This window comes from Oncorhynchus masou, chromosome 25, assembly GCF_036934945.1.
Source record: "Oncorhynchus masou masou isolate Uvic2021 chromosome 25, UVic_Omas_1.1, whole genome shotgun sequence".
In the NCBI taxonomy this organism is placed as follows: domain Eukaryota; kingdom Metazoa; phylum Chordata; class Actinopteri; order Salmoniformes; family Salmonidae; genus Oncorhynchus; species Oncorhynchus masou.
In genome coordinates this window covers 46236432-46250360 of record NC_088236.1, presented here as the reverse complement: position 1 = coordinate 46250360, position 13929 = coordinate 46236432, and the positions used below count along the sequence as shown (strand labels likewise).

The 13929-nt window shown below is 43.2% G+C and overlaps 1 pseudogene; it reads left to right on the top strand.

Moving 5' to 3' along the window:
* The first annotated feature begins 6902 nt into the window (after nucleotides 1-6902).
* Nucleotides 6903-13929, top strand: part of LOC135513660 (nucleolar protein 6-like) — a 34573-nt pseudogene continuing 27546 nt past the window's right edge.

The following is a 13929-nucleotide window of genomic DNA, read 5'->3' as shown; positions in this document are numbered from 1 at the left end:
TTTTTATTTTATTTTTTTAATCGCCAAATTCACTGGGAATACATTACTTAGGATGAAGAAACCATACTTAGAGCAGCAGCACCATACTACTTGTCAGACATAGAGAACTGATTGGTATGGAGGGTCCGTGGGTGGCTGTTGAACAGTTCTTTGGATTCCTCATGTGTAACTCATTGTTAGAAAAAGGTTTAATCCAAATTGGATGTTGGAGACTATATTCATTGAATATTATATGAATCCTATGAATCAAAACGACCAAATTGGATGCAATCAAGTAGCTAACATTCACAGATTAATTTCTCAACAAAATACTGTTGCAGGAAAGCTAATTTGATCTGTTTCTAACAGAAACTATTTCAGAGCAATGTGAGATGGTGGGTGTCATGGTTTGCTGAAATGACATGGAACAACCCTATGCTCTTACCCCCCCCCCCCCACACACACACACACTCTCTCGGTCTCTCACATACCCTGTCCCCCATAACCTCTCTTTCTCCCCCCTGAGCTCTTTCTCTACTCCAGTAGAGTTCTGTAGTACTAATAGCACGCATGTGATTGGGGATCTCATCGACTCCACTGTTCCACTGTCCGACCAGCGAGACTCCTCAGGCCATTCTAACAACCACCATCGATTTTCTGCTAGTCATTTGATCCCATCATCAATTATTAGTTAGCACACTGTGTCACTCAGTGGTTACCTGCCACAGTTAAGAGGTTTACATGACTTGGCTGTGGTGTGGAGGCTTATGACAACCCATCAGCTGACATTCCAAAAGCAGCGTTGACAACAATGACGCGGGAACAGACCACTGGAATGTAATATTCCACACTGACCTACATGTTGTTATCTTGTCGTGATAAGGGATTGTAGCTGCTTGGGATCAACCTAGATCCCGGAGATTGACTCAAACTCAGTTGTTGAGTATAGGAATTTACACCACGTTTCCAGTGGTAGATGAGCTAATTATGAACTATTAATAAATGTAAGTTGTCTCCACAACACCACTGCTCAGAATGCTGCGGGGAAAAAAGGGGACTTGTTACAGCCACTGTTATAGCAAGCAGATGATGACATTAGTTTGAAAGTTGGACCTCATCCCAAACCGCTCTGCAACACCCTGAGCACACTTGGTGAGAGAATAAACAATGGTAAGTGAACTCTAAGCCCTGCGAGTGCTTAACTTTATTAACATTTACTCTATTCCACAAAAGGATCCAACTCATTCCAACTATGCTGGCCAAGAACTGATGCGGAGCGTCATCTACTGGCATATTGGTGAACTGCAATTCACCACATACCATTACATTTACAGGTACTGCATCTCAACATGGCAGCTTCTATTCTCAGCTGTTCCATTGCAGACATTGGCAAATGTCAATTAAAATGAGAAAATGACATTTTCTGAAGAAAATGTGTGTGCTTGCATGTTTTGAAGTAGTTTTATGGGGGGTAAAAAATGTGTTATAGTAGTGGTAGTGACTGCAGTAGTTATGGACTGCAATAGTAGTGATTGCAATATTAAAGACTATGAGGCAGCAGTTTTGCCAACATCAGCCTGTGAGGCAGCAGTCACTTGTGCATTTCCTTTGACCAAGCACACACGTGTTGATTTTTAACAAAATGTTTATTTTGAAGAAAACAAAGTATTTGTGCTCATCTTTAGGTATAGCTAGCTTCTGGCTCACATTCCATCCTGATTTAGTCATAACTCTAATCACAATAGCATAAGAGTCATAACTCTAATCACAATAGCAAATTTGATTATTTGATCTCAAATTTGAATTTGCCTGGAGCATTGAGGCCAAAATTGAAATCCACTATCCAAATGGACATTGTAAACGCATCATTGCAGTTTCATCATCACTATGTATTTTTTTCTCTTATTTTTTTTACAGCAAGCACACAAAAAATACGAGATACAATAAATATTCAAGTTGATTCATAGTTACAGTACATTTATAAAGTGATGCTGTATGAGAATATTTAAGACTTAATAAGGAATGTTACCTTTTAAAACTGAATGCTGAAGGAAGTCAACATAAACAACATCTAATACAGATACACATAGTACATACTTAACAATGCTATGCTGAGACACCTGATCCATTGAGCTGCTTTCAACCACACCAAGTGTTTGCAGTATAGCCTTCTCCCTTTTATTTATCCATAAGACAGATTTATACACACTAATCCTGTAGTGTCATGGTCTGTTACTGCTTGCATTTGCAAGCACGCACACACACACACACACACACACACACACACACACACACACACACACACACACACACACACACACACACACACACACACACACACACACACACACACACACACACACACACACCTCAACATACGCCAGTGTGTGATCAGTCAAAATATACAAGCTAAAATCATACTAAAAGTCCTCTCTCACTATATATCATCAGATGTTTCACTCTTTCTTTAGCACATTGATGACTACAAAGACATTATACACTGAACAAAAAATATAAATGCAAAATGAAAAGTGTGTGTCCCATGTGCTGAAATAAAAGATCCCAGAAATGTTCTATACTGTCACATTCTGACCTTTATTTCCTTTGTTTTGTCTTTATTTATTATGGTCAGGGCGTGAGTTGGGGTGGGCAGTCTATGCGTGTTGTTCTATGTTTTTCTATGTTTGGCCTGATATGGTTCTCAATCAGAGGCAGCTGTTTATTGTTTTCCCGGATTGAGAACCATATTTAGGTAGCCTGGGTTTCACTGTTGGTTTGTGGATGTTTGTTTCCTGTGTCAGTGTTTGTGCCACACGGGACTGTTTCGTTTAATTTCACTTTGTTATTTTGTATTCTGTTGTGTTCCGTTTTTCTATCCTTGCTACACCTCTTCAGATGAAGAAGAGGAAATCTGTCGCTACACATATTTCTCTCAAATTTTATGCACAAATGTGTTTATATCCCTCTTAATGAGCATTTCTCCTTTGCCAAGATAATCCATCCACCTGACAGGTGCGACATTTCAAGAAGCTGATTAAATTGCATGATCATTACGCAGGTGTACCCTGTGCTGGGGACAATAAAAGGCCACTCTAAAATGTGCAGTTTTGTCCCACAATACAATGCCATAGATGTCTCAAGTTAAGGGAGCGTGCAATTGGCATGCTGACTGCAGGAATGTCCACCAGAGCTGTTACCAGATAATTTAATGTTAATTTCTCTACCATAAGCCGCCTCCAACGTCATTTTAGAGATTTTGACAGTACGTCCAACCGGCCTCACAACTGCAGACCACGTGCATAGTCTCATGTGGGCGAGCGATTTGCTGATGTCAACGTTGTCAAGAGTGCCCCATGGTGGCAGTGGGATTATCGTATGGGCAGGCATAAGCTACGGTCAATGAACACAATTGTATTTTATTGATGGCTGTTTGAATGCAGAGAGATACCGTGACGAGATCCTGAGGCCCATTGCCGTGCCATTCGTTCACTTCTATCACCACGTTTCAGCATGATAATGCACAGCCCCATGTCACAAGGATCTGTGAACAATTCCCGGAAGCTGAAAATGTCCCAGGTGTTCAATGGCCTGCCTACTCACCAGACATGTTTCCTTATATGAACTGTAACTCAGTAAAATCTTTGACATTTCTTTGTTCAGTATATGTAGGAAACTACTTGATTCTGACAATATTCTTCTATCTGACCGCTGGACCAAAGTTCATGTCCATGGGAAAGAAGCTCTGGACATTAAATGCTTTTTGAGGTTGGTGATTCGTCTTCCCCACAAAAACCTTGGGACAGGGCTGAGAGGGGCTCACCGTGAGTGCTTAGGGTTCTTTGGAGGGTCCTGAACTGACGAATGAAGGGTCCCATCTTTGGCAGGAACCCAGCGCTTATTGTTAAAATATTATCACAGTTTTCAATTTAGATATATATTTTTTTATTTACATTAAAATGCATTATGAAATAACATTACAATTATTTTTGAGCTTTTTAATGGAAATTCTAAAGCCAAAAATTATGAACATTCAATTGCAAAATATAGAAAATATTCCTTTGTCTCCATCAGATCCACATTGGGTAGACATAAATAGAAAAATAGGAAATTACTATTTCATTCAGTCATCTCATCTATTTAATTATTATTATTTTTTAAATCAAATTTGTAGTTCCCATATTGTCTCATCGCTGCAACTCCACAATCGGCTCGGGAGAAGCAAAGGTCCTCATGCGTTCCTCCAAAACATGACACGCCGAGCACGGTGATTCTTATCACACTGCTCGCTTAACCCTGAAGCCAGCCACACCAGTGTCACTGGACTGACGAACACAGTCAGCTTGCAGGTGCCCAGCCTGCCACAAGGAGTCACTAGAGGGCGATGAGCCAAGGAAAGCCCCCCGGCTAAACACTCCCCTAACCCGGATGGCGCTGGGCCAATTGTGCGCTGCCCTATGGGGGCTCCCGGTCACGGCCAGCTGTGATACCCCAGGCTGTAGTGGCGCCTCAGCACTATGGTGCAGTGCTTTAGACCACCGCGCCACTCAGAAGGCCATCATCTCATCTCAGCTCAGCTCAGGCAGTAGCAGCTAGCCAGACAGAACATTGAATGTTCTCTGTGCTCCCCAAACTGTACATTTCTCTTTCATGCGGTCTATGCAGTCTGTGTATCTAACCTAACATAGCAGGCGTAAAAGTGTATCCATCTCTGTCTGAACCAGAAAGACCAGGCGCAATGGATTGAATGAAACTGACAAGGTAAATATGTATCGTTCTGCCCCTGAACACGGCAGTTAACCCACCTTTCCTAGGCCGTCATTGTAAATAAGAATTTGTTCTTAAGTGACTTGCCTAGTTAATAAAGGTTAAATAAAAATAAATAAAATAAACTGCCTGATTGGTCGATAGCCTGCTGGACAGAGCTGTATAGTTTCTCCATTCATTTCCCCCTGGGATTCTTATCTCCTCCTTTGCTAATATCTCTGCAAAGACAGTACAGTATGAAGATTTGCTAAAACTACTTCTCCCAATAGAAATCCCCGATCCCACTTGTAGGCCATGTCATGGCGATGTTGGTTAGCTAAAGTCCTGTGTAGAAACACATAAAATAAAACTTTCACTTCAATGTATAATTGTCCGTGGGTGTCAGGCTTAGGTGTAATAGGTGGCAGGGAAGTCAGGCGCAGGAGAGTCAAAAGGAATGTAAAATGGAGTCTTTTAATAAAGTTCCCCGAGTATGCTCCATAACACTAAATGTAGTACAAACAAACATGGGTAGGAGGACCCGACGCGCACCTATACAACAAACACACTACACTGACAATAAAACAATCTCTGACAAAGACATGAGGGGAAACAGAGGGTAAATACACAACAGGTAATGAATGGGATAGAAAACAGGTGTGTGGGAAGACAAGACAAAACCAAATGGAAAATGAAAAAAGGATCAATGATGGCTAGAAGACCGGTGATGTCGAACGCCGAGCACCGCCCGAACAGGGAGAGGCAACGACTTCGGTAGAAGTCGTGACAGTGGGCGAGGTGTTGTCCTAAGACTGGGGCAGGTGTTGTCTGATGATCTCTCTGGACTGGGGAGGGGTCTAACGGTCCTATCCCGCCAAAATGTGAATGTGCACGCCTTCAAATCAAAAGCACTCCTTCCATATAAAGGTGTTTTTGACACAAATGAAAACGTGTTAGTTTGTCACTTTCGCGAGGTTGGAGTAATAATATGTTCAACTACTTAAGACATTGGCTCGAATCTAGGATGAGCTTTTAGATTTCGAGAAAACTAAATTGTATTGTATAAGAATTGTATATTTGTCAATCCCAGCCTGGGCTGTTTGGTCTGTTTCGCAAGTGAGTCCTCTGGCTTTAAAAACTCTGCATCAACCTGAAATTGCTCAAAGCAACACGTGTTGCGCTTTATGGGAGGAGTTACACAGAAACGAGCCAATGTTAAAGCTGTGTTGCCTGTCGTAATGTGCTGACGTTTGACTGGCCCTGTCTACATGTGATAACTGAGCCGACAAAAACCAAAAGTTGTCATATGCACTAAATTAAAACTATTTCTTATTGATTGAACAACCAATTACGAAAAAAAATGAAATCAACAGTTGAGGAGCAGGTACGTTACCTGGTGTACATTTTCGTCTTTGGCATGTGGGCAATGGCAGCTAGCGGCAACGGGTATATAGCTAGCTACCTGCACATACTTAGCCTAATATATCACTTTTATATCAATACTTGATATGTAGTCTGAAACATAGCAATGCAAATCAAGTTTTCCTTACAAGCTGGAATGTTAACCGCGATTAAATGTCAACTTACTTTGCCGGGTGTCTGTGCTGTTGGTCTTTCAGTGTATGACATTTTGAGACAAAACATTGATAGGAAAGTATTGTTTACCCGACTTGTAGCCATATTCAGTGGTAAAGTAAAAATACTAACCTTAAATGATATTGTCAAAACTGTACGATATATTTTCAAACAATATCCCAATAAGTAACTATCGACCCCCCCCCCACCCAATCACTACACCATACCAAATGTAATATGTCATAATAATTTGAGTATCCCGTTTCCCATGTACCCTTTACTCCAGGTTGAACTACTCAACTCCACGATTTTACGATGAAGTTGAGCAGCGACTAGTGTGGGCAGACTGGAGATCCGATTTCACATAACTATGTTTTTTTTTAAATAAAAAATGACGGATTTCAACATCCAAAGAATAGCATGCAATTTCTGAAATCTGTAGTCTTTCATAAATTATATGTTGTGGGAAGTCGAAGCTCCAGGCCGTCTCACCGTAAATCGTGAAGTTGAGCAAAGTTGGCTAGCTTGCTATATTTTCCACCACAGCATAATCAATATGTGTGTTGTGTTATAATATTACACATCATGTTTCTCACATTTTAAACATGGATCAATCTGAGTCTTCCAATTGTGAGGAAGATGAGGGCCCGACCAGGGCCAAAAGGGGTAAGCCCGAGGTGGCCCAGGAAAGGGACTGGTTCCTCAGTCCCGTGCTGTGATCTGTACAAACCTCCCACTGCAGAGAAACTGAACCAACTGAAGGAGGAGGAGAGCCTCTTTCACTGCAGCCTGCTTAACCTCTTTGAACTCTAGGGGCGCAATTTCATTTTTGGATGAAAAACGTTCCCGTTTTAAACAAGATATTTTGTCACAAAAAGATGCTCGACTATGCATATAATTGCTACTGTTCGAAAGAAAACACTCTGACGTGTCCAGAAATACAAAGATCTTCTCTGTGCGTGCCCTTTAACGTGAGCTTCAGGCAAAACCAAGATGAGATGGCATCCAGGAAATGACAAGGATTTTTGAGGCTCTGTTTGTCATGATCTCCTTATATGGCTGTGAACGCAAGAGGAATGAGTCTGCCCTTTCTGTCGTTTCCCCAAGGTGTCTGCAGCATTGTGACGTATTTGTAGGCAGATCATTGGAAGATTGACCATAAGAGACCACATTTACCACGTGTCCGCCCGGTGTCCTGCGCCGAAATTGGTGCGCAAAAGTCACCTGCCAGTATTTTTCCAAACAATACAGAGAGTAAAGCAAGCTTCCACGAACTGCATGTCAATGAAGAGATATGTGAAAAAACACCTTGAGGACTGATTCCAAACAACGTTTGCCATGTTTCGGTCGATATTATGTAGTTAATCCGGAAAAGTTTTACGTTGTAGGTGACTGCATTTTCGGTTCGTTTCAGTAGCCAGGCGCAATGTAGAGAACGGAACGATTTCTCCTACACACAGACGCTTTCAGGAAACACTGCGCATTTGGTGTGTAACTGAGAGTCTCCTCATTGAAAACATCAGAAGCTCTTCAAAGGTAAATGATTTTATTTATTTGGTTATCTGGTTTTTGTGAAAATGTTGCGTGCTACATGTTATTCAAAATGCATTGCTAGCTTTGCATACTCTTACACAAATTAGTCAATTTCTATGGTTCAAAAGCATATTTTGAAAATCTGAGATGACAGTGTTGTTAAGAAAAGGCTAAGCTTGAGAGCAGATGCATTATTTTCATTTTATTTGCGATTTTCAGAAATCGTTAACGTTACGTTATGCTAATGAGCTTCAGGCTATAACTGTATACAGGGTTTTTTCATAGCCAAACGTGAACAAAACGGAGCGATTTGTCCTACACAAATAATATTTTTTTGAAAAACTGCACATTTGCTATGTAACTGAGAGTCTCCTCATTGAAAACATCCGAAGCTCTTCAAAGTTAATGATTTTATTTATTTGGTTATCTGGCTTTTGTGAAAATGTTGCGTGCTACATGCTACACAAAATGCTATGCTAGCTTTGCATACTCTTACACAAATTAGTCAATTTCTATGGTTCAAAAGCATATTTTGAAAATCTGAGATGACAGTGTTGTTAAGAAAAGGCTAAGCTTGAGAGCAAACGCATTATTTTAATTTTATTTGCGATTTTCAGAAATCGTTAACGTTGCTTTATGCTAATGAGCCTGAGGCTTTAGTCACGATCCCGGATCCGGGATGGGGAGTTTCAAGATTAAGATGCAAGTGAAACCAGGGTTACAGTCGGTGGGAGTCATGTTTTTTTGTGTGTAACAGTATAACTTTAGTCCGTCCCCTCACCGGGCTCAAACCAGGGACCCTCTGCACACATCAACAACTGACACCCACGAAGCATCGTTACCCATCGCTCCACAAAAGCCACGGCCCTTGCAGAGCAAGGGGAACCACTACTTCAAGGTCTCAGAGCGAGTGACGTCACCGATCGAAACTCTATTAGCGCGCACCACCGTTAACTAGCTAGCCATTTCACATTGGTTACACTCACCCCCATTTTGATCTCCCCTTTTCCGCAGTAACCAGTGATCCGGGTCAACAGCATCAATGTAACAGTATAACTTTAGTCCGTCCCCTCGCCCCTACCCGGGTTCGAACCAGGGACCCTCTGCACACATCAACAACTAACACCCACGAAGCATCATTAAAAGTTCAAAGTTGATAGGGCATGAATCAGGGTGGCTAGATGCTCTCTTTTGTCAGGCTCAGCAATCACTTGACTCATTGACTCTAAAAGTCTTCTGACAGGCTTCACAACTCTTCCAGTTGGAGTTCTCAAAGTGCCTTCACTGGGTCTCAGGACTGTATCAGTGAACTCAGAAGTCTGGCTGTTTCTGCCCTCTACCTCTCTCTGGTTACTTATTCTCTTCTTAGTAGATCTTATGCATACAAAGCCGATGACTGGGGAACTTCTACTGCTGATGCCATCTAGACTGCTCACTGACGTTGCTTTTCTACTTGCGTCATCTTCAGAAGGATCACTTGAATCATCACCAGGCATCCTTGAGGAGCTTCCTGTGCGTGAGTTAGCTGCTTGTCCCGAGATAATGTCCTTCCCTGGGCTTTGAGGATCAGCTTCTCTCATGTTTACTCCATCTTCCAGTCCCGAAGGTTTTTGAGCTTCATCTTCCGTGGGCCCCTCAGGGTTCTGGCCCTCGAGAATCCAGACAGCAGTCCTTCGATCCTCTGATTCCTCATCCACATCGAATACCGGCCTTTCGTCACCGCTGTCTGCGTTTCTGTCCTCCTCTGAAGCAGTAGAAGCTACTGGTGACATCTCGTCTGTCTGTCCCACCGTAAGGAAGTTTACTGGCAGTATGAGGTTTCAATGAACTACCTTACTCTTCTTGGTAGTAGGATCTTCGACTCTGTAGATGTGCACAGACGGGTCTTTCCATGTGATCACATAGACCGTTGAAACCCACAAGTCGACAGGTTTACCTTTCCTTCTTTCCTTTCGGTTTGCCAAGAGAACCCGGTCTCCAATCTCCAGGGCAGTACCTTTCACTCTCTTGTTATACTGCCTTGCTTGCTTTTTCTGAGCTTCAGTGGTGTTGGCCTGAGCAATCCTGACAGCCTCTCGCAGGTCCTTTTGAAACGAGTCAACATACTCGTCATGAGTGAACACGTCTTCGTTTTTCAAGGTACTTCCAAACATGATGTCCACTGGCAGCCTTGGAATTCGGCCGAACATCAGGAAGAACTGTGTAAATCCTGTCGTTTCGTGTGGTACAGTTGTACGAGAAGGTGAGCATCTGTATCATCTGGGGCCATCTTTCTTTTGCTCTCCTTGGCAACGATCGGACCATGTTACCGCGTGTGCGGTTGAATCTTTCCGTCTGACCGTTGCCCATAGGATGATATGGAGTGGTATGGGACTTTCTCACTCCTGACACTTGTAGCAGTTCTGCGATTAAGTGACTCTCAAAGTTTGCTCCTTTGTCAGAGTGTATCCACTGGGGAAACCCATGGACACAGAAGAACTGGTTCCATAACTTCTGGGCAACCACCTTTGCTCTCTGGTTCGGGCAAGGAAAGGCATGTGCCAGCTTTGTAAAATGATCTGTGATGATGAGTACATCAACGCTCTCTCCATCCCTTCCTTCTGCTGACCAGAAGTCTATGCACACCAGTTCCAATGCTGTGCTGGTCTGTATAGATTCCAACAGTGCCCTAACCTCTGGCTCCACTGTCTTGCCAACCACACAGCGCTTACAGTAGGAGACAATACTTCTTCATCTCCCCTTCCATCCCAGTCCAGAAGAACCTTTGATGCCCCGCTCCTCCATTTCCTCCAACGTCTGCCTCAGTTTCTGGTAGTCGGATGGAGAGACCCTCCTGTATGGCAGCCTGAAAGGCTTTTCATCTTTGAGTCGGATACGGTGGATGACGTTCTTCGCTTCTCCACAGTCAAGTCGGTACCTGGAGAAGATGCCTTCATACTGAGCAATAAGGTCTACTAGTTTCCTTTCCACATATCAGACACTTCACAGGACTCTATGTCAACTTCTGTTAAGCCCAACTTTTCCAACTTTTGTAGATACTTTTTCCACTAACTGAACATTCTTCCCCGGCTGGGGTGACATTCTGAAGAGCAGACTGGACCTTACTGGGGTTCTCAGCATGGCTGGAATAGAGCTCTGGGTCTTCTAGGGCTAGGCATGGGTGAACATCAGCCAACTTGGAGTTACGGCAGAGAACAATAGGGTGGTCCAACATGTTGATCACCTCTCAAAGGACATACAGTGCGTCCTATTAGTACATTTCTTGGTGCAGATCGTGCTGTAGTGCCCTCTATGACTACAGTACTACCAACTGATAGTGGCACCGTTTCTTTCAGTTTTCCCCAGACCAAATGTTCATGTTGAGGCATGAGAGTCACACTCTGCTTGAGCATTACAGTTCCCACTTTGTCTGGTATTTTGTCACCGTGCCAGTGGTTCACATTGGCTGGCATGCTGAGTAAAAGTCCATGTGAATCTCCTTTGGCAGGTTTGGAGAGGCTGTCCCAATACCACTTTGTTTTCTTAACCTGTTGCATTATGTGTTTTATGGCGTTTTGTTGCATTATGTGTTTTATGGCGATCCAACTGTCTGTCTGTCCAGCTACAGCTAAAACAGTCACTGCCATCTTGCAATCTAAAAGATCAATGTTCAAGTCATATTCATACTTAGGCTGTGCCTGGTTGCCCCCACAGCCTACAAGAACTACTTGAGTTGGCTTTCTAGACTCTGGTTTTATCACATTACATCTCAGAAGTGTGTCTTCAACTGACTCACTTAAAGTGCAGGTCATAGACCCACTATCTATCAGAGCTTGAAGTTCTACAATTTCTTGCACCATTACTGGATCATAGAAAAGACTGTCAATACTCTCTATTTTCGGATAAATCGCCTCGGTTTTCATTGTGTTTCCATTCCTTATATCCGTGATGTTCTGTAGGGGTGTAACATGTTCACCCACACTGCCCCCCTCTTGGCGTGAGCATGTTAGTTTAAAGCGGGCCCAGGAGGAGCCTCGGCAGTTCCCTCTCCAACTGCTTTCTTGCTGGACATTCAAAGCATCTGTGGCCTGTCCTGTGACACTTGAAGCATAAGCCCTCCTTAAAGCAGTATGACTGAGTTGAATGGTCTGAGGCCTTACAAATTCTACACGGACCAACAGCTGTATTCGTTTGTGGCGTTCTGGCCGAAGTTCTCCTTTGATTCTGTTCCTGGGTTGACAGGAGCTTTTCCAGGAGAGAAATCACTTTGTTCAATGGAGTCTGATCACTGTTAATGGGTGTAGCTGAATTATCATGACCGACTGCTTGTTGTTGAGTCATACACCAGGCCTCGGGCGTCGTCACAACTTCTACCTTGGCAGTACATTGCGCCCTGTGTCTGGCTAACTGTTTGTCTCTGTGATGGCTGTCAATCATTGCCTGCAAATCTCCAAAGGTCCAATTTTCAATAGGCCTGCACCTAAGAGCGGCATATAATGCTGGATCAGGGCAGTGCTCTTTGCAAGCACTCATTGGCAAGGTCAATTGCTTTGTTCAGTCTAACCCAATAATCCAAGCAGCTCTCTGGCTGTCTTGGTAAGGTTTCATAGAAGTATCCTAATGGAATCATTGACGAGATTGCTTCTCCAAGATATTGTATATGGCTTCAGGGTCTCTGCTTATGTTAACAAGAGGGTTTCCACGGAGCCCAATTCTGACTGTCTTTAGCCCGGGTCTATCCTGTATCTCTTGCCCCTGTTCTGATATACTGCATCCCTTCTTTTTCAAGTAAACTTGCATAAGTTCTTGCCATTCAGTCACTGTTCACCGGTCTGTGCTATCACCCCGGAAGTGGGGTGGTTCTCTGACGTCTGACTTCAGAATTAAGTTGACCTTTGACCAATCAGGTATTTCTACTATTAGTTGGGGAGGGGGAGTGCTTGCTCCAGCCCTTGCTAGACTAATTTCACTGCCCAGTTGTTTGACTAATTCTGCTAGGGCTTGCAATTGGGTTTGGTTTTCATTTTCACCCTCTATGGCTTTCTGGGACTCTTCACTGTTATCGTTGCCTGGTTGGCTACTGCTAACATGCTCTGGTTGGCTACTGCTAACACTTGGCACTCTAGTCAGAAGGTGAATTCACCAATTTGTAAGTCGCTCTGGATAAGAGCGTCTGCTAAATGACTTAAATGTAAATGTAAATGTAGTATTGATTGCTGGGTATCTAAGAGGACTGGCTCTAGCACTATGTTCCACCATACTGGCCAACTGAGCTCCCCGCCCCACACCAGTGGCAATACCTTGTGGACCTCTCACAGTAACACCAACTGGAGTAACATGCACATTGTTATCACCAACACCTGATATGTCTTCTCTCTCCTGTTCTGTAACCTCACACAACTGAGGTGTATGCAACATATTGTCCAAAGTTCACCTTGCCCTCAAATGTTCTAAACGTGTGATGTCGATCCAGTTCTGTGTAGGGGTCCCCCGGCAATCTGCTGCAGCTGATCTGTTGATCCGGGTCACGGCACCAATCTGTCGTGGGTTTCTTATGTACCACAGGAGAACCAAGAAATGAAGAGCGACACCACGGCTGTCTTTTAGGCTTTTATGTTGATCTGCAATAGTATTTTGAAAAGACAAGACAGGAACACATCAGTCTCCAATGCACCATCTGACAAGTTGTTCTTTCTCTCTCAGTGTTTTCTCGGACTCACACAATCACACTCATACATAAAGCCATAATGTATACTATAAAATAATAACCAGTCCTTAATACAGGGAATGTATAATCTTAATTCTTAGACAATAGGACCATACCTGCAATAGTATTGTGAAAAGACAGGACAGGAACACATCAGTCTCCAATGCACTATCTGACAAGATGTTCTACACAGGAGCATGAAGAAAGGTAAAACACATATCCTGTCTCACATCCCCAGGTGCTTTCAGTGTTGACAGTACCAAAATACAACAACTCATGTACAAAAGACTGCAACATAAACAAGTTCCAACGTGAAATCGCCTCTATTCCATTCAGACTGTGGAGGACCAAACTACATCTCCCATAATGCAACGCCAGCACCAGTCAGCAGCTCAGCTAACCGTCTGCATCAG